The sequence below is a fragment of the Ciconia boyciana genome, chromosome 1 (assembly GCF_034638445.1).
Source record: "Ciconia boyciana chromosome 1, ASM3463844v1, whole genome shotgun sequence".
Taxonomy (NCBI): domain Eukaryota; kingdom Metazoa; phylum Chordata; class Aves; order Ciconiiformes; family Ciconiidae; genus Ciconia; species Ciconia boyciana.
In genome coordinates this window covers 160,590,685-160,612,848 of record NC_132934.1, presented here as the reverse complement: position 1 = coordinate 160,612,848, position 22,164 = coordinate 160,590,685, and the positions used below count along the sequence as shown (strand labels likewise).

The window sequence follows — 22,164 nt, the reverse complement described above, 5'->3', positions numbered from 1 at the left end:
GAGAAGAGAAGCAGGAAAGGAAGAGTTAGTTCAGAATCACCATGTGGGGGGTTTGCTGTTGAAATGAAAGTATCTTCAGATTGTGAGCAAAACAGTGTGGGTTTGGGTTCGAGCCTTGGGGTGTTTAGAAAGATTTACTTGCTGTGCTTCTTAGAAGTGCTGTTAGGGTGTTTCTGAAGGAAGGAGAAGTTAGAACCTGAGTGCACCAGGGTTTGGAAGGTGCTTTAGATTGAAGGAGCTGCAAGAAAGCAGGCATGGAGAGCAGCATGGGAAAGAGATATAGATGTGTTAAGTACCAGTGCCAAGTTTTTGTTGACATTGAATTGTGAAAGAAGAGAGAATGATCTAACATACATCCAGTTTTGCTTGCAACCAAATTTTTTAAATATCTGAAAATAACCACTTTAAAATGTTTCGCATCTTAAGCAATGTATATGAGAAACTGGTGTAAATGTTTCCTAGTGAAAGGTATTTCTGAACAGGAACATAAGTTTGCCATCACATCATTTTCATATTTGTCAGTTCTCCTGTTGATTTTACAGTGCTTCAGACTACAGCAAACACTGTTTAGGTTTTGAGTATGAACATGTTGTCCAGGAAATTATGAAAACAGGCTTGAAAATTTTCCTGTGTCATCTCAAAAACATGAGTGAAATTTTATTCTTTTCTGTTTCTTGAGAGTTAATGCTTTCCAGAAGGACTCCCCTTGATGGTGCTCTCTTTAACCTGCAGGTCTCTACAGGTATGGTGGAAAGAAAAAAGTTTACAGAGTTTTAGTTCACTATTTAGTTACACTATTTTAGTTCTGAAAAGTTAAAACAGCATTGCTGAATGTTCATCTGTACTGCTGAAGACAGTTGGAAAACATTTTCCAGTTGCTAAAATTCTGTGTGGAAGACTAAGATTGTATCTGCTGTCACCATGAATTAGTATTGTTTAGGTCATATTTGGGAGGCTGCTGCTGTAAGATGACACAAGATGCAATTGTGTATTAAACTGTAGTATTTTTAGGTGTAGCTTAATTATATCAAACAAATCCTTTATAGCAGAAGCATCTATTTGTAATAGAGGATGACAGCAAAACAAAATTTTATGATCAAGGTGACAAAGTTGATAGTAGTAATTTCTAAAGGGTGGTAAAATTCTAGCTCTGTTGAAGTGAAGGGGAGTTATGCCACTGGGTATAAGATTTCAAAGAAATTAGGGGGAAAATCTGTAATAGGAACTTAAGATGACAGATGAGTCCCTCACTGAGCCTAAATGCAAAAAGGAAGCAGACAGGAGGTAGAGGTGGAGACAGGCGACCAAGGAGCAACACAGAAGTGTTGCCCAGGCATGTGGGGACAGAACAAGGAAGGTCAAAGCTTGGCTGGAATCAAAACTGGTGAGGGATGAGCAGGACAAGAATGGCTAATACGAGTGCATCAGCAGCAAAACTGAGAAGGAAGACTAGGGCACATGTGGACCCACTGCTCCATGAAGCCTCAGGCTTTACTGTCAGAGTCTGCTCTCAGGCCTTCTCGAAGCAAAACTTGGGGGAGGGAGGTAGTAGCCACAGTAGGGGAGGATGGAGTTAGGGTCTATTTAAATAAGCTGGTCCATGGGACTGGAAAGGACACACTGGAGGCTGCTGAGGGAGCTGACTAGTGTCATCATGAAGCTGCTGTCTGTCATCACTGAAAGGCTGTGGTGGCTGGAGGAGGTCCCTGATGCCTGGAGAAAGGCAAATGTCACAGCCGTCATCAGAAAGGCTAAGAGTGAGGAACTGCAGGCCCATGAACCTCACACTAGTCTCCAGGAAAGAGGTGGTGCTGGTTCTCATGGAAGGTATTTCAAGGGCCTAAGGACCTAGCCAGAATGGACTGAGAAGGAGCAAATCACACCTCACATACCTGATCGCCTTTTCTGAACGAATTAGCATCCTTGAGTATGAGAGCTGAATAGATGTTGTCTACCTTGACTTTAGCAAGGCTTTTGACATGGTCTCTCATAGTATCCTGGTCATGAGCCTGAGAAAAAATGGCCTGGATGGATAGACTATAGGGCAGGAGGCAGTTTGGCAGCAATCGGGTAGTCCATGCTGTGTGCTATTTTGCACTTACCTCTGCTGGGGCCAATACTGTTTAACTTCTTCACTAGCAACCTAGTTGATGGGATGGAGTGCACTCTCACCAGGTTCACGATGAAACCAAACTGGGGTGCAGTTGATATGCTGGAGGGCACAGCTGCTCTTCTGATGGAGCTTTACAGTTGGAGGAACAACCTGACAGAAAGGTAATGAAGTCCAACAAAAGTAAAAGCAAACTCCCGGCACTGGGCTGGGATAACCAGCCTGCTGGAGTAACAGGCTGGGGAGCGACTGCCCGGGGACAGCTCTGCCAAAAAAGGCCTTGGGTGCTGTTTTACAAGAAGCTGCATGGGGTCAGCAATGCGCCCTGGCAAAAGAGGTGGCCGACCACCTCCAGGGCTGTGCTGGCACGGATGCAGCCAGCAGGTTCAGGGAAGAGGGTCCCTCCCCTCCACTTGGCTTTTGAGGGTCTCCTGTGGGAGAGGTGGCTGTGCCCCACTGTGGGCCCTGGGACAAGAGAGGGACTGACCAACAGGAGGGAGCCCAGGAAGGGCCACCAAGGTGGTCATGGCACAGGAGGAGAGGCTGAGGAGCTGGGTTTCTTCATCCTGGCGAAGAGATGGCTGAGGGGACCTCAGTGAAGGCTTGGCTGCCTGAGGGGAGCTGGATGGGTGGCAGAACCAGGGTCTTCTCAGAGGAGCACAGCAACAGGGCAAGAGCAATGACCACAAGTTGCATGAGGGGAAATGCTGACTGGAGACAAGGGAAAAAAGTCTTCCCCATGCAGGTGCTCAGACACTGGAAGAGGTTGTCCAGAGCGGTGGTGCATCCTCCCTCTGTGGGGGTATTCAAGCCTTGAGTGGATGAAGCCGTGAGCAACCTGGTGTAGAGCAGTAGTTAGCCCTGCTTTGAGGAGGTGGATGGAGGAGGTGGTCTCCTGAGGTCGCTCCAACCTGAATTAGACTGTGTGATTGCATGATCTAGTAGCAAAGCGTAATTCAAAGTGATTGGAAGATTGAATTTCATTTTTAGATCTGCCACAGATACTCAGGAAGACTTTGAGACTTAGGTTCTGTGAATGTGAAGCGGAAATTATTATTGCTCTTGCAGCTTAATTTATTAATGTTTCTGAGGTGTTTGGAGACTTTGTGTGAAAGATATGTCAAGAACATGCACTGAAGTACAATATTCAGTGGCCCATTGCAAATGGGTCATCTGAAGCTGAGAAAAACCACTAGGAAACACAGCAACACTGAGTCTGTCCTTTAATCTTTATTCTTCAAACAAATAGTACTGATGAATTTAACTATTTATTGCCGTGTTTTGTATCGGTAAAAATGCTACTTATGGATTTTCTTGAAACTGCTGCCAAAATGTTGGGTTTTGGGAAAATCAGGACCTGGTTGAAGGTTCACAGTGCCTTGGGCCAAACTTACCTGTCTACAGAAGGCCTTCACTTGCATCAAGTCCAAGCAGCAAGTTTGAACCACATCTTAACAAGTCTATTTTAAGAAGACGTTCTGTGGTTTGTATTAGGATTAAGTTAGATTTGGAGAGATCAAGAACCTGGAATGTCAGCAGCTCTGGTTGTTTATTTAGAGGGAAACGAGGTAGATGAGCTTCCTATAACCAAAGCTGGTAACATTTGCAAAACTGCATCTGGTTGCAGTAGCTGCTTTTGAAGCAGCAGTTGTAAATTAAAAAATCATTAACTATTTTCTATACAATATTTTCTCTCAAAGAAACTTTGGAAGATTTCCTCCCCTGAGCCCTCCCCCCACAATTATGTTTTGTAATGGCTCGCAAAGAGCACCAGAAGAGGGGAGCCCATATCCATACCCTAATCTGCATACCATTTTTGGTGCCTGCATTTCTTACCTTCTACTTACCTTACAACACTGACCGTGATTTCAGGTATCATCTGTTGACTTCTCCTTCTTTTCAATCTTTTTTTCTAGTTGATATGTTGACTAAATGACAAAAAAAAACACCTTGCAGCAAGAAGTTCACAAGGAGAAAATTTCTCAGTGAATTTTCTGAGTGGGAGAAATTACTAAAAAGCAAAGTTACAGTATGCTGAATACTAAGCCTGCAAGTACGGTGAGAGCTGATCCTGATGTGAGTAGGACACATGGGGCTTTTGCAACCACTTTGGGACTGGACAGAGCTGTAGGAAGTCTTCAAAAATTCAGAACAGGGAAGATGATAGGAAGATATCCCAGGGTTGCTAAAAATTTCAGCCTTCTTTTACAAAGTTAGCTTTAGTCTTGCTGAACATAGCCTACTAGTCATGCTGACCTCAAATCTTGTCTGGGGGTCAACACGCTGTTTTCAGAGGTTCAAATGCATAATGTCACACGGTGTGGACTGTCGGCTGCCTCTCCAGGTGTCTGACTCTGTAAGAAATTGGGAATTTCTACAACAGATATTAGGTTTTGGTGGGGGGGAGAATTGAATACTGCTAAAGGGAAATTACTTTCCCTGAGCTACTATTCACAGATGAAGAGGAGCTCTTCCCCACTGACGTACACGTAAAGTTTCTCCAGTGTTGCTATACATTTTAAGGAAATTACTCAGAATGGCTTGCTTGGCGATATTATTAAGTGAACAGTTCAAATAGAAATTATAAAACTATAAAATTAGAAATAATACAGATTGCAGTGTTGATATGTTGCAAATGCATCACCCTGTAGAGACTTTTTGTGAAATGGTACAAAAATAGCCTATATCTATTTTAGCTCTTTGCAGGAGAGGGCCTAAATATTTTTTACAATTGAAAGAATAAAAAATTTAAAAAGAAGGCTGCATCAACGTGCTTGACCAAGTCACATAAGCCAGTAAGCTGAATCACGTGTTATGCCATTACGAGGTCTCTGTGTAGGCGCTGAGCTGTCTGAAGATATCTCGAGGGCTCTCAGCCAAGCCAGCACTCCCTGGTGTAGCTTTCTCTGTAGAGCTACATTACTCACCGTGCTTCCATGCCAGGTGAACCTATCATCAGGTGGAAAAGTTTCCTTCTCCTGTTGGAGAAAGGAAGATTTCCATGCCAGTGCTTTCATATTCCAAGGGCAGAGTGGGCTGCGACTTCGTTATTAGTTCCCATGGGTCTTGTAAGGTTACCACCCTTACAAGAGAGTTTTCTAGAACAGCGTTTTTTTTCAGCAGGATCCTGTCTTCAGTGCTGCTATTCTTCAGAGCGTCCAGGAGGTGTTAGCTGTCAGGTCAGCCTAGCAAGAGACCAGTTGGAGCTGCTGCTGTAGTGTTCTGCCTCTTCCTGAGTCCTTGACAAGAGTTTCAGAGCGTTTTGATTACTCTGATCCAGTGCTATTAGTGGCTTTATCTTCACTGAGGACAGTAGGATGGTTTTGAATAATTGGGATACACGGCGCCTTACTCTGTAGCTCTCTTTAGTGTGCCATCAGGCCAGCCAGGGCACAGTCCTTTCAAAGATGACCTTTGGAAGTTATCTCAGGCACATTTTGAAGGGGCTAGGGTTCAGCCTTTTCTTTCCATGGGGAATACCAGTGTTATAATCAGAAATCAAAACAAAACCCCAAAACCCCATCTTCCCTCCCTCCCTTCCCCCCTCCCCCCCCCCCCCCATTTTTTTGTATCAGAGGTGTAAAAGCAATCCCTTGGAGTGGACATATGGCTGGGAAATGTCTGTGGGGTCCTCTGACATGAAACACTTGAAGATATGAAATTTTATTGTTGTTCCTCTGGAACTAAATAGATCTCGTACATCCAATAAAATTTATTAATATTCAGGGCTGCACTGTAAAGCAATGTTTACGTTCCTAAGCCCTTTTTGCTGTGAATCGTGACTATCGCTTTGTGTCTTTTAGAAAGAAGTTGCTCTCTCCTCCAGCACTTGGGCAACAGAAGCTGGGGAAGAGGAAGCCTCAGCTCTGTCCTTTCCTTGCATCCCTTCCTCAAGAAGGGAAACAGCAGCCCTGAGCCTCTTCTGTTGTCCCTGCTCCCCTCAGCAGTGAGGGGAAGTTCAGTTTGGCTAAGAGGATGGATAGGGAAGGACCTATTTTGTGCTTCCGCAGCATGGTCTCTTAGGGTCATAGCATAAATTTGTTCCTACTTACTGTCTTGTAGCAGCCACTTAAAAGATCATCGCTGTGCTGTGCCACGGAAGAAGAAAAAAATTCAATTAATTCTTTTGAATCATCTGTTTTTAAAAATAGGATTAAAGCCTGACCACTTTTCAAACTGTTCCATTATGAATAACGCATACGTAAGAGATGACTCTGGGTTCATTACAGTTAAGAGCAGATCATCCGCATACATGCTGATTTTATGGAGATTTCTCCCCATGAGAATGCCTCCTCCATCTCTCTAGTGATCTGATCCTGGGGTCAGAAAAAACAGCAAGCTGGTGAGAGAGTATCGTTGCCTGCTATTTTTCCCCTAATCTGAGGCCTTCTGACCTTTTTATTTCTTATCACTGATGAGAAGAGGCTCTTGCATATAAAATAACACTTCAACTAAATTTGGGGGTGGAGATAAATACATAAAACGGGTCAGCATGGTATACAAAAAAAATCCTAGGCTTTCCTTATTGAAATGCATTTCCTCATTGATCTTATTGAAGGCTTTTACAGTATCAGTGGAAAAAAGCTGCAGTTGGTTTCCATAAATCTCTAGCTACTTCAATTAAAATCAACAGTTTTCCTGTATTATGTGATGATAATCTTTTTTTTTTTTTAATAAAGCCAAGTTGGTTAGGATTTATCAATGCCGCAGGTATTTCTCTAGGCTCATAGTGAGAATGTTAGCTAGTACTTCATAGGCACAGTTACATGAAACATTGATAACTAGGTTATTTTACCAGGTCTTTGCTTTATTTATAATAAATTAGTACTGTACCTAATTGTATTCCTCCTACAGGGAGAAGGCTTGCTGATAAAGTGTGTAGAGAATGATTAAATGTACACAGGCGCATAGTAGGGTGACTTCTCTTCAAAAGATGCACAAAATTAAAATGGGAATGCTGCTTTCCCCAGTGGCTTGCCATTATTAAAAGTCTCAGTAGCATGGGAAATTTCTTCTGTAGGAATTGGGGAGTCCAAGAGTCTCTCTGGTTTATTGTAGGGAAGCTGAACTGTACAGTGAAACTCTGCAAGGCCTTTTTGATCCTTGAAGAGTTCTGATGAATATACATTTTTATGAAAGTTGTAAAGTGTTTTCATTTCCTTATTAATCCCACCATGGTCCTGGAAGAACTGCCACTCCTGAGTGGTAACTGTGACAATAAAAGTTTTTGTTCCTATTGTTTTACTCTACAAGCCAATCATCTTCCTTACATAAAGATTTGAGGATTCATAAGGACGATCACAATATTCAGCAATTTTCTTCTTAATGAGATCAGTAATGCCTGTGTCTCTTCGAGCAGAGCCTTTGAATTGCCAGTTATTTCTTTTCCACTGATTCAGATGTATCCAATTAAGTTTGACTTGGACATGTTCTGATATAACTATTACTGCTGACAGAATGGTGTCTAGAAACTCAGGGAAAATGTCTTGGCTCAGTATTAACAGGGATTTCAGGCAGGAATGAATTAATAGACCTGGGAAAATATTTTAAAACATACAGTTAATGTATATATGGACTTGGAATTCACAGTACTTCAACTCTTTGTGTGTAGTCCACTGTCTGCCAGCATATCAGCACACCTGGGTACTGAAGGCTAACTACAGGACTAGAAGTCATGTGTTGCTACACATTTCTGGACCAGTTTTCAATATTTCATCTGTTTTCATAGCAGGAAGGACCTGGCTGCACAGCCATTGAGCATCTAGCACTCAGTTTGAAGGAAGCCTTGGAGTTTCAAGTGTGCTACAGAAAATCAAGCCAATACAAAATGTTCAGTATACACATGTAGCTTAGAAACAATCTGTTGGATCAAATTTGGGCAGCCTTTTGTTTGTAGGCAGAGCCATGCGTTGGATTGTGTTGTCAGGGCTGCAGTGATACTGGGGGTGAGGAAAACATAAAGGTACTGCCCAGATTGCAGTCACAGGGGTTCTCAGCACTCAACACCATTTGCTCCAGGTCTCCTTTGCTTTTTTGTTGGCCGTGAGCAGGCAGAGGAATACTTTTGTCTGTCCAAGTTTCTATTGCAATTAATCTTGAAACCTGGTCTTGAACCTAAGGCTCCATTGTGCTTGTAACGAGTAGTCCACCCTGCTTATTCTTCCATTGCAAGGGCCACATTTTGAAAACAGAGAGGCAGGCCAAGCATGAGGAAACCTACAGACCCCATTAACAGGGACATGGATCAGGAAGTGGTAGGGCACACGGAGAATGCAGCACTTGCGCTCTTTTATAAACTTTTCTACGAGGTACCTCTATAGTCACAGTCAAGGTAGTAGTCTAGTGGACCTTTGGTCTGATTTAGGTAAGGTAGGTACGTAAGGGAAGGTGGAAATGCATGGTACTTTTCCCAGTGCATTGGTGCCATCAAAGCTGGACCTGTCCCAGGATGGTGAGGAGTGGGGGGAACCTTAGAGATACTTAGAAGATTATGGGAAAAATCTGTGGTTTATTTTACCAAACTGTTTAAACATTACCTGTTTACCTGGGGTTTAGTAGTATTATTAGGAAGCAAAACAAGGAAGCGTGGTGGGATGCTGGGTAAGAGAAAAGAATTTTTGATGCCAGATGGAAGAACAGCATAGCTATACACGTGGAAGTTGCGGGTGAGGATGTGTGTGGTCACGGCTAGGCTTGGGAACCTTGGCAGGTGTTAGCTGAAAGCATGATATTTAACCTCTGTACCTTTGGTTTCATCTATTATTCTTCTGGAGACCAGAGAAAAGGATCCTAGCACTCAGTATCTATGCGGAAGCCTCATTTCCTTCCACTGTATGTCCAGTTAGCAGGAGACCACAATATTTACGATGCTGCAGATTCTGCAGTCCTTATTCAGATAACATTTCACAGTTAATTAAGGACACTTGTGTCTAAATGAGTGATTCAGGATTAAGCCCTTCAGGAGTTTGAGCTTCTTCCTCCTACACACCACTATATATTGAATTGAAGGCATGTGTGCTGTGCTAGTTGCAGGACACACCATTCCCAAGGTAAACATAGAACCATCTAAAACCAGCCTTTTATTTCCACCATGAACTAAGCCATGCCATAACATCCCTTCAACTTAGAGTGGAGTAATTTATCTCTGTTCAACAGAAGACAAAACACATGGATTACAATTGCCTAAAGCCCTGGTTTTTACCTATTCTGTGAATGACTTTCTTCTCTGAATTGTGAAAAGACTGTATGTTAAACAGTGCTTTATATACCAAAAGAATACACTTTCATGGAACAGGCTGGTACCCAAAATAGCTACAAAAACACATCTCTGGCTTACTGAAACTGGAGAGCATCCAGAGCCATGAATTCATTGCGCACTCACATACCAGAATAGAACACAATACGCAACTCTTGTGATTTTTCTAGTCCCTGTGGTAAAAGCCATAATAAACAGGGACAGAGCATTAGGAAGTACATGTATTTGTTTACTCACATCTAAACCTGCATAGCTCTGCTGGCTACGTAGTATGCAGCAGGCTCTCAGGGCACAAAAGCTCTTAATGTGTCCCCGGGTTACACATTGCCATGCCCAGAGTTTGGGCTTCCAACCAAGGAGTTCTTTTGCAAAGAAGCAAAAAACATGCCAATTTTTTTTTTCTTCATTTCTGGTTAGTCAAAACATCTAGCTGCCTTTGAAAGTTGCTGTTTTGGCAGTGGTTTTTATGTATGTATGGAGCATGTGCAGTTGTTAGCACATCTAAATACATTGATTGAAGTATATTGTATATCTGTCTCCAAAGACAAATGCACACATCTGCAAATCCAGCATACTACAGATCTGGATGTTAATGTAAGCTACTCTGTTGAGGTTGCCCATCTTTCCTTTTGGCTACAAATATCACATATTATGATCTGTCTTCTTGTTTATCAATAAGGAAAGTGATAAGCTGACTGTGGAGTCTGATCAGCACTTTGCATCTTTTCTGAAAGGATAAATAAAATCTTAGTGTTTTCTGAGTTTGACTACAATTTCTACCTTTAAAGCAGCTTGGTTGCTCTGAGATTGCTGCTTCAACTCCTGAATGGCTGCATAACATAGTGCTGTCTACTGTGGATCACTGTAATAGCTCTTTTTGCTATCCTTCTTTCACTGCAGTGCGTTAGGGCTACCCTCTCCAGAACAATGTACTTGCCAGTTATTTCAAGACTGGAAGAAAAGAACTGTAAATATTTTTCCTCCTTTCTGATCACTGAGCTCCAGAAGACCATAAATCCTTGTGTTGTTCCTCATTTGGGAGCAAATTGTTGTAAAGATCCTGGCTGTTCATTTTAGGATCATTATAAACCATGACTTGCTCATTCTTTCCTCCTTACTTGTTACAGTCTCTTACTAGATTGTTCCTATGCCAGGCTTGAGGTAACTTCATCTTCTGAGGTTTCACAATACAATTGTGTGTTAAAAGGGGATATGTTGAACAAATTGGTATTTTCTTCCAGCTTAGTCAGGTTGTTTGGTTACATTTTAAACTTTGATTCCACACAGACCCAATCTTCCACTCGTTAACCAATTATTTTTAAATAGAATAATTATAGATCATAATTTAGTATGCATTTTCTTGAGAAAAAGGGCAAATTAATACATGTAAACATGGGTGAATCTATTTAAATAGACTGTCCACAAAATCCTTACAATATGTAAACAACATTTGTTATGCCTTGGAGATAGCATATGATTGGACTCATGAGACCCTGTTTATCCTACTGAACAGTTTCTTTTATAACTTCAAAGGGAATTTTATATATTTATGGCAATAGCAGGGTGTTAAGTGTAGCTAGACAGAAATTATACCTCAGCTATTTAGTTAATGCCAATAGGGATTAAATTAGATTTTATAGCTGTTAGTAGAAGTCTGTTTTGTAGCTAACAAGTGGGATTTTTAAATCCTGGAAAGCATAATCCTATTATAAAACTGGCAGCTGAATTAACATTATCTAGGAAGCAAGTCTTCACGGATTAACATTTTTTGACATTAACAAAGAAAAACTAATGCTACAGGGATATTAGATGATTTTCCCAAAAGTAGGAAAAAAAGGAGAGTGAATATAGGACAAGATAAATGGCACAAATACTGCAGGAAGGAAAAACGGAGTGAAATATGCATGAGAAATGAAATCTGGGAGTGGCCGTGTTCTGCCTCAAACACAAAAGAAATACACTGTGTAGGAAAAGGCTCCACAATTGGTAATTCATATGTTAGCCCATGCATTGATTTATATGTGCCTTGTGACTAATTCAGTTACCCAACATGAGTGTGGGGTAGCCACGAAGGCCTTCTCCTGCCCTGAGGGCTGAGGTCTTTGTATTCCAGCTAGATGCTATAGGAGCTGAGGACTGGCAGCACTGCAGAAGAAACACTCGTTCCTTTACTGAACAGGCCCATAAAGTTGTTCCACAAAGACCCTGGTGAAGTTCTCCTTATATACCTTGAAGGACAGTTATGGGACAACTGCTGTAGGCAGTGGTACAGGAGATGAGTGCGTCACTGAACTTGCTTGTCTTGCAGTATCTTATTCTAGGCATTGATAGACTAAATAGCTATAAGGGTATATGCCATGTCATATTTCAAATAGAAAACCTTTGTCCCCATCACAGTTGCAGAGCAAACCTTTCATTACTTAAAATTGTAAAGCATACATCTCCTGTAAATTATTTTAAAAGCTCTGTGTTTAGAATCTGAGCCCTTATTCACAGCTGCGGCATTGAAATAATGAAAGTATTTTGTTGTGTGGAGGGTTAAGAGAAATCCACTTGATAAACTTATCAGTCACAAAAACATGCCAAACAATTTCTTCCAGACTTTGCAACATCATATTCGGTGTTGTCAGCCCAGTACAGATTTTACTGTAACAGTATCTGTTGGCTGCCATCTTGTCTCACAAATTTCTTCCTTCTTCTCAAATAGAGATTTTAATTAATTACTGATGAGAGCTAAACTGAAACAATTTGTTCTAACTTCCAACCTCCCAATTTCTTGGTTCAAGTAAAGCAGAACTAGATCTGAGTCACTGTCAGACTGGGGTTTTGTCATCAGAGATTTAACTGTGGCTTTGCAAAGCTAATACATGGCTTCACAGGTTGATTCTTGGTTTGGTGCTTTTGAAATGCTGCATTTTTCCTCCTTCTGGGTTGCTACTTGAACCATTATTACTTACTGGGTTACGTTTTTACCGAGCATCTTTTCTGCCAGAGCATGTGTGTATAGCAGTCATTGCTGTGGTTAAATCCATTACCAGAGGTGTGGCTGTGTAGCACAGACTTTACCTTGCAAAGCATATAACAACATCTAAGCTGTGGAAATAGTGTGAAATTTCTAAGTTGCCAAACTGTCCTCCTCTGAAGTTTGTGCCATGAGGAAGAACCTTGGCACCATTATGTCAGTGGGAAAACTCACACCATTTGGCATGAACATGACCAAGATTTATTCCCTGTTGTGTGCATCTTGCACCAACAATAATGAACCCTACTGGGAACTGGAAATAGTTGCTCGCCCTCTGTTGTGGCTCTTTTTCAAAAATCTGTCCCCCAAATGCTTTTTTTTATTGTTTTTCTGTATGTAGAAGTATGCAACAGTCCATAAGCCTGGTGCTTTAAAGCACGCAGGTATCTTTTAGCCATTGCCACAGCCCTCTGAAGTGCTGGGCACCTTTGGAGAAATGGGAGTAGAATGTGCCTGTGATTTCTCACATCAGGAAGGATGTGAATTTGATGTCTCCCAGAAGTGCATGGTCCTTAGATAAAGGAACTATCTTTCCTTCCCCCTTAAGTAATGAGCAATCCTATAGCACTTCAGAGTTTGTTTCCAGTTTTGCTGCCTGGGTTGGAAAGTATACAGATTTGGCCAATAAGATTTGGGTTGGTTTTAAAACGTTTGGCTAGCTCCTCAGCTTGCGTAAATAGGTTTAGCTCTTCATTTTTTGTATGGTAACACAGCAGATGAAGCAGCTCTCAAATGAGATTTAAAGAAAGATTATGTGACCAGAGAGTTGCATCCACATCACCTGGCTGGACACTCATCATCTGCCTCCAGTCTCTGGAAGAGAGAGATGGAGATGTGAGGGGATGATGTGGTTACTGAGCAGAGCACCTTTCATCCTCCAGATGACCCTGTGCCTGCTACGACCGACTGCTGCTTGACTGTGAAAAAGCTCACTGAACGGGGAGGGAGGGATGAGGGATGCTTGGCTCTGCCACCTGGTGCTCTTGCATCTGAGTATGTGTTTTTCTGGAGTAGATGCTTTGTAGAAGCTTGTTCAGGGCCAGTATGTGGAAAACAGCAGCAGCAGCCCCTGAGCATTGCCAGTCAGGGCACCTGGTCTCAGAATTTGGCTTCATGTTGTCAAATTTGCTTATCATCGGTGAGGTACAATGGAAGTGCCGAGAAGAAAAAGAAATGCCCAGAAATGTGATGGCGGGTCATGGGTTTCAGTGCTTGAGGCTGCTACAAGTAGCCCTGCACACACATGCTCGATTTTGTAGCTGGGAGGAATTAATGCACTGAGCAACCTCTGAGTAGTGCTTGATGTGACTTGACAGAAACTAGCAGAAAGAGCAACTGGCTCTTAGCCTGTGAGGGCGATCCCGATCCCTGGTCAGCAGGCGTTACCTCTCCCTATGTCCATCTCTTCATAGAGGTGTATTTGGTGCTACATAGCAAAGCGCTGAGTGGCTCATGCCCTCCCAGGAGTGATGTTCCCTGCAGGAAGAGCAAAGATGCTTTGCTATAAGCACAGCCAGTGGGTCAAAGGGCTCTCAGAGACCTCCCCTTTCTTTTGCCGTTGAAGCTCTGAGCTCTCTCTGTGCTGTTAAGGGAGAGCAGGCCCACAAGGCTCACCTTTTCAGGCCATGCGGTCTTGGCAAGCAGCCTCCTGCCATCCTGACTGGGGTCAAAAATATAATAATAATGCATATTGTGTGTATTTAACATGTACCTCTGAGCACTGAAGACTAGGTAGTGGCAGAGGGGACCTCTGTGAGCTGGTTGTGGCACACTGCAGCTGGAGCTGGAGGTGAGGAGGCTCTTTTCTGGTGTGGTCCAGGAGTTGGTAAGTGAAGGACAGAGTGTGAGGAAATGCTAGTGAAGCAACGGAGGCCCCGCTGAGTGACAGTGGCACAAAGCAGCAGCTTCTCAGCTCAAAGAAGGCTTGCCTAGGGTTTCACACAGGGCTGCCTAAAGGCCCTTTTTGGACTCTTGCTGTTCAAGAGAAGAGGACTTGTGCTACCTTTTAAATGGGCAAGTTACACGCAGGAAGCTCCCGACTTGTCAGCTGCTGACTTTTTCACACCCAGAACTCTGCAAGTGCTTAGTAAAGTTGGTATGTATAGTAAATCTGCTGTGGCTATCAAGCCTGATTCCTTGAGTGAAGCAGAGCATTTATTGAATTGTATCTTTTTTTGTTCTACTGATAAACGTATCTGGCAGGGGAAACGAGGACCTCCATTTGGGATCATTTGTTGGAGGGTTTTCTAGGGTAACAGAAGTATTGAGCTGGAGGAGCTGTCATCATCTAGTTCAGTCTTCTGATCTGAAGCAGGATGAAGCCTTTGCAAAGCACCCTGATGGATGTTTCTGTAACCAGTTGTAGAGTGCCCACAGATGTTTCTGGTCCCCCTAATGTCTACTCAGGATTTTCTAATAATTTAACTGAAATGTTATTTTCAACAAATGAGATGGATTTTGTTGTCCATGACCACTTACAGAAAGAAAAGCAGAGACCTGTAACCCTCTCCTATAAAACATTATTCTGTGTATTGAATTGTTATTAATGCCTCCTATAGATTTTCTCTTTTTAGTGAAAGTAACTGCATATCCTTTAGCTTTTTCTAACAGGAGGTGCCTGAACATCTTATCAGTCTTCTTGTAAGCTTATGGACTCTCTCCAATCTTTTTTCATTTCTGGTCCCCAAAACTGGATATTTCAACCGAGCTCTTATAAATGCAACATAAAACAGTGCAATTTTCCTATTTTATTATATATGATGTTCCTGTTAATATATTTCCAGAATTGGCTTTGTCTTTTTTGTAATAACACTACATTGGCGGCACTCATTCACTTCAACCTACTACTCTTAGTGCATTTTCAGCTTTGTTTCTGCCACTATGTCCCTGTCTCATATGTGGTATTGTTCTTTTTTCACTTTTTACTGTCTATCCAGTCTGAGAATGTCTTTGCATCTCCCTCCAAATTACAGGTCTCTGAAGATACTGACAATCTAATCTCTTTTGTACTGCTCAAGTTGTTAATGAAAATATTGAAATTATGCTCCTTCACCCTCCAGGAGAGGTGCTCAGTTGAATACCGGTTGCTACTTTCTGAAGGTAGGTTTCCACATTAGCACGTTTGCTTTGAGGTTGTTAGTGCAGCAGTGTCAAAAGCTTTGTCACATCTTGACTGCCCTCCACAGTTTCTCAATGCCTCTCTTGAAGTAGGTGGCCAAAGCTGGACATCGTACTTCAGGTGCAGCTTCACCAGTGCTGAGCAAAAGGCAACAATAACCTCCTTAGTCTTCTGTCTGTGCTCCTCCTAACATAGTCCATTGTGCAGGTTGCCTTGTTTGCAATAAGAGCACACCGTTCCCTTGCTGGCCCTCATTCAGGTTGCCATCCACCAAAGCCCCAGGCCCCTTTCAGCAGGTGCACTCTGTAGCCTGTCACCTGTGGCCAGGCAGACATGTGGGGTCATCCTGCCCCCGCTGTACAACTTCTTGCTTCTCCTTGCTGAACCTTCTGGGGCTCCTGTTGGCCCAGTCCTCAAGTTTCTCATGGTGCCTCTGGACTGAAGCTCATGTCCCTCTAGTTTGGTGTCACTGGAAAATTTGCTGAGGGTTCATTCTGTGCCGTCACTGAGGTTCATGCAGAAGATGCTGGATAAAATTGGCCCCAGTATCAAAGCCTGGGGTTCTCCACTTGTTACCAGCTGCTAGCTAGGCATAGAGCCATGGATAACTATCCTTCGAACTCAGCTGTCCAGACAGTTTTCAACCCATCTAATAGTCAGTTCTTCTAGCCTATATCTTCCCATCTTCCAGATGAAAATGCCATGTCCTCTAAAGTCAGGGTGTATTACATCTGCTGCTCTCTCTTTGTCCATGTAGCCAGTCGTTTTGTTATAAAAGGCCATCAGGTTGGTCAGGCAGAGATGTTCTCCTCCTATCTCCAACCCACACAGACTTATTCATTTTCTTCCCTCATTTGGTTGTCTGTGGTTATCATGACATCATGATTGCAACCTGTTCTATCCTCTCTTCTTCTTTACCCAGCTAGAAGCAGTAGACTTAATGAACAAGAGACTTTATTCTTACTTCATCATACAGCTTCACTGTGTCAGGTATTTTGAAGTATCCTTAACACTGGAGCATAGTATACTTTCTGAGCATTAAAATTTTAGTTGCCTTGAGTTGACTTTAGACACCTGCATCTGAGAATGTGATTCCCAGCCACACTGCTAATCCCTGCATGTGCTCTTAAGTGCTTGAAAGTCTGCTTTTGTGCATACTCAGAAATGCTTCTGTCTTTTGTCAGTTTGTTGTCTCTCTCATGCCAAGGCTATCAGAAAGTTATCTTCTGTCTAAGGCCCTTGAGCAGATGGGATCAAAACTTGCCTAGCAAACTCTGACAGGAGACACATGCAAAGCACAGAAACCATGGCCTTTTTATTTAAAAATGGCTAGGATAGGAAAGAAGAAATAATGGTCATGTCCGTGGTGGCATGGGTAGCAGGCTTACTGTGAGCTGATGGATCAGGGTCAAAGGGGAAGCCAGCACGGGGGAATGTCGTGGTGGTGCCTGATCAAGGAGAGACTGTGGACAAAGATTTCTTTAAACAACTGGAAGTATCTCAAATCCTTTCTGACTTTCATGGAGGACTTTAACCATGCCAGTATCTCCTGAGAGGAAAGTGTGAAGGGATGCAAGCAATCCAGATTTCTGGACTGCATAGAAGACAATTTTTTGATGCAAGTGCTGAACAAGCTAACTAGGAGAGATGCTTTGCTGGATTCCTGAATGAGAATGAACTGTCAGTCAACAGCAGCCTTGACTGCAGGAGCTGTCAGATGCTGGAGTTTATGATCCTGAAGGCAGTGAGGAAGGCAAGGACACAAGACTTCAGCTGGTAGGCAGGACCGATCCCATGTTAGGCTGCCCCTGAAGGTAAGGGACCTCACAAGGGCTGGTCAGATTTCAGTGACAACCTGCTCAAAATGCAAAAAAACCCATCTGAAGGGCAGAAGAACAGGCAGGCATGGCAGGAGGCCAGCTTGGTGAACAGGAAATTCTTGATTTAACTCAAATGCAAAAAGGAAGCATACAGGAAATGGAAGCAGGAATGGGCTACCAAGGAGGAATACAGAAATATTACCTGGGCATGGAAGGACAGAATGAGGAAGGTCAAAGCCTGGCTGGAGTCAAAACTGATGAGGGACCTGGAGTGCAACCACAAAGGTTTCAACACTTTTGTCAGCAACATAAGAAAGACCAGGGAAAATGTGGGTCTACTACTGAGTGGCGGCCTTTGCTTGCAGGACATGGATAAGGCTGAGATGTTCAATACTTTCTTTGCCTTAGGCTTTACAGTCAGAGTCTGCTCTCAGGCCTCCTGGTCATCTCCTTGTGTCTAGAAGCAAAACCTGGGGAAGAGAGGTGTTACATGCAGTAGAGGATGGAGTTAGGGTCTATTTAAATAAGCTGTTCCATGGGACCAGAAAGGACACACTGGAGGCTGCTGAGGGAGCTGACTAGTGTCATCATGAAGCTGCTGTCTGTCATCACTGAAAGGCTGTGGTGGCTGGAGGAGGTCCCTGATGCCTGGAGAAAGGCAAATGTCACAGCCGTCATCAGAAAGGCTAAGAGTGAGGAACTGCGGGCCCATGAACCTCACACTAGTCTCCAGGAAAGAGGTGGTGCTGGTTCTCATGGAAGGTATTTCAAGGGCCTAAGGACCTAGCCAGAATGGACTGAGCAGGAGCAAATCACACCTCACATACCTGATTGGCCTTCTGTTTTGAGGTGACTGGCAGTTTGGGTGAGGGGAGAGCAGTGGATGTCTTTTACCTTTAAATTAATAATGCTTTTGACATAGTGTCCCATGATATCCTGGTAGCCAGCTGGAGGAGAAATGGACCCTATAGGCAGGCTGCCTGGACTGTAGAGCTTAACGAATAGTGCTCCACAGATCAGAGCCTAACTGGTGCTTGGTTAAAAGTTGTGTTTTGCAGATATTGTGTAACATTTTAATCAGCAGCCGGGGTGATTGCATGCAGCACGCACTCAGCAGGTTTGCAGGTGATACCATTTTGCAGGGGAATGACTGCACAGCAGGACTGGCCCTTAGAGGAACTTCTGCAATCTGGAGGAAGGGGCAGGCAAGAGCAAAAGCAAAGTCCCAGCTCTGGGCTGGGATAACCCCATGCACCAGTACAGGTTGGGGGTGTAACTCCCTGGGTGCTGTTTTACAAGAAGCTGCATGGGGTCAGCAATGCGCCCTGGCAAAAGAGGTGGCCGACCACCTCCAGGGCTGTGCTGGCACGGGTGCAGCCAGCAGGTCCAGGGAAGAGGGTCCCTCCCCTCCACTTGGCTTTTGAGGGTCTCCTGCGGGAGAGGTGGCTGTGCCCCACTGTGGGCCCTGGGACAAGAGAGGGACTGACCAACAGGAGGGAGCCCAGGAAGGGCCACCAAGGTGGTCATGGCACAGGAGGAGAGGCTGAGGAGCTGGGTTTCTTCATCCTGGCGAAGAGATGGCTGAGGGGACCTCAGTGAAGGCTTGGCTGCCTGAGGGGAGCTGGATGGGTGGCAGAACCAGGGTCTTCTCAGAGGAGCACAGCAACAGGGCAAGAGCAATGACCACAAGTTGCATGAGGGGAAATGGTGACTGGAGACAAGGGAAAAAAGTCTTCCCCATGCAGGTGCTCAGACACTGGAAGAGGTTGTCCAGAGCGGTGGTGCATCCTCCCTCTGTGGGGGTATTCAAGCCTTGAGTGGATGAAGCCGTGAGCAACCTGGTGTAGAGCAGTAGTTAGCCCTGCTTTGAGGAGGTGGATGGACGAGGTGGTCTCTTGAGGTCGCTTCCAACCTGAATTAGACTGTGTGATTGCATGGCTTTCCTAGTGCTTAGAAAACTTGTCCAGGAAGCAGGGAGCAGAGGTCTATTTGTCCTTAGCTGGAGTGATGACAGCACCCTGCTTGCTAAATAAAACTCTGATACGCCGTCTGTCTGCATGCACCTCTGTGGTAGAGACATCCTCCACCTTGCTTTGAATAAGTAGATATTAACTGGGCCAGAGAGCAAATCTAGGCCTGAAGCTGACTTTCTAGCTCAGTGATTAGGGCATGAACCTAAGAGAAGAGAGACCTGGATTTCTATCTGTGCTCCAGGGAGAGCTTATACATTTTAGCCTATGGCTTTTTTTCAAACATCACAATGTGTGTGTGTCCCTGTGTGGTTCTAGTCCTAGTTTACTAATCTAATCAAGAAATCAGATCCTCAACAGGCATGAGACTGAAGGTACCGCTATACTACCAGGGAAATTTTTATTTATGCTTTTTCTTAACAGCCTGCCACCTCCATGACCAGCTCTTTCTGTTTAAAAACCCTGAAATAATTCACTTAGTTTTTACTGCTTTTCTAGTTGTAAGTGGAAAATGATATATTTTACTTGCAACTGCTGACAGCTATTTTTTCCCTCCCTCTGTACTCTTCCCTCACCTGTTGCAGTTTGAAAACCAAATCAGGACAGTTCCTCCTTTTGTTGGAAGTGCCTGGATAGAGACTGCAAAGGTCTGCACAAAAACCCAGTATGTTAGAGGTTGCTGAATCCAGCAGCCTGTTAGAGCCAGTTCCACCATCAGGGAGGCTGAGCAAGCGTTCCCAATGGGCACATACGTCCACATATTTACATATATATGTGTGTGCATATACGTATGTATATATACTTTCTGACTGTGCTAAATAAATTGAGTGGACAGCCACTCGGTTCAGCACAGTCAGAAGGTAGTGACTTTACCAGCACTCACGTAAACACAGCACTGATATACACATGGACAGTACGATGGCCAAGTCCTGTTCCCAGTCCTGCATACACTCCCTCTGTACGGTAATATGCATATACACACAATGTCTATATAATATATATCTATACACACATAATACAAACCTCCCATATCTGGCCTTAGACAGTCAGTATATCCTGTCGTTGGCCCCAGATCCCCTGATCTCCTCAGTCTGTGTCCCCTGGACCTATGAAGCATGGAGGTTCATGGCCCCATTGCAGTTGCTGTTAGTCAGACGACTTTTCATTAAACACGCACACACTGGAGCACTCCCATAGCTGGCCCCAGATCCCATTACCAATTCAACTTATCTTACTGTTAGCCTGAGAATTACCACTTCTTATTGCCCATAGCCATATATATTGTTCGTAAATTAAAGGCAAGGTTTCTCAAAGTCAGAGATTAATGCTAAGAAACTTGCTGTCACTGTTTTTTCAATAGGAGTTGGATGTTAAACTGTTATTCCAAACCGTGTTTATCTACAGGTGTAGCTATGAAATGAACAGCTGTAAGCATGGTGTGCTTGAGCATCCTAAAGAATTAGGAAGGAAACTTCACAGAACTGATATATGTTTTATTTGCAATGAAAAATGCAAAGCACTGTATCACTTAGCTGCGCTGACCCACATGTGAGGGTCTGTACATGCAGCATGTTTTACTGATCCTTTTGTAGAAGGTGGAGGAGGAGGAGCAGCTCAACTGGGTTAAGCACAGTAGATGGTATAGATAGGAGCTTCTGGCTACCCTGCTGCTCTTGCAGTTGATTAGCTGTTTTCAGTAATTATGCATTTCCATCAGGGGTGCAATGGTTATCACCTCTGGTAATGAGATTACTCCCATTTCATACAAGTGTAATGTTCTGCCGGTTCCCTTTTGGCACTTTACGCGTTTCCTTGACTCATGCTCTCAACACTTGCCGAGGTTGCTCACCATATTGTCTCCTATGGACTCACCGAACCGTGCAAATGGGTTCCCCAGCATTTGTCAGTCTCGTGGAAGCAACCTATAGGCATGCCAAGGTAGCCTCACAGCATGTACAGTAAAGAGCTTGCTTTGCAGTAACCACAGTGAACTAGTTCAATTTTTTTTGTTGCTTTTTTTTCAAGTGGCTGCGGTAGGCTGTCACAGAATGGGAATTACATGTTTTTCGCTTATGTGAGGCATCTCTGTAACCCATGACATAGCATCCCAAAACCCCCCAAACATGGGTTTGCATCCCATTGACCACAGAAGGAAAACCGGATAAGGCACTATCCTTTCATTACAATATTGAAAAACTTGCAAACTTTGCTGGGATTCCCTAAATGCAGAGTAATCGTTCCCCAAAGCACTGTTAAAAATCATTATTGCCAATTATAGGACAAGCCATTGTGTTGACTTATACAAATAAATTGTCCGTTCTTCTGGTGCTGCGTAATTACCCTGGAAATTTCTTAAACGGGAAGAAAGAGACAACCCCAGTAAAGGACAACTAAATCATTGAAGAAGATACCAAATTGTAATGCATGCTTCTGGAGCTTAACAAAGAGGAAAGAGTACGCAGTGAAACATTACACTGCATGGAGCTGCAGATTCCCGGCATTCCTTTTGATGGAGCCTCTGAAGGAAGGATAGAGGCTGTGTACCCCTTTTGAGACAGCTTTACAGGTCACAGATCTGGCCTAAACAAAAGTATTTTTTTCTAAACTACTCCTTTCATTTTCCTCCTCCTCATGTCAGGACTCCAGCAGAGTTTTGTAAGCAGTCCGAGGGCCATCCTGGCAGCATCTACCTCCCTGCCTCTGGGGACCAATTCCAGGTCATAGATCAGAAGGAAGGTATACTTCATAGAGCGCCTTGGCACTAGCACACCTCCTTTCATAGTTATTTTTTTTTCCTTCCAGAGTGTGGCATGAAAAGGGCAACACGGTAGGCTACCAATCAACCACCTCCTTAAAATAAACCCCATCA

General features: G+C 43.6%; 1 protein-coding gene across 8 annotated transcripts in view; it reads left to right on the top strand.

Annotated features, from left to right (window-relative positions):
* The window catches only part of CLYBL (citramalyl-CoA lyase), a 209,097-nt gene that overhangs the window by 92,338 nt on the left and 94,595 nt on the right, over positions 1–22,164 (top strand). The window lies entirely within an intron of this gene.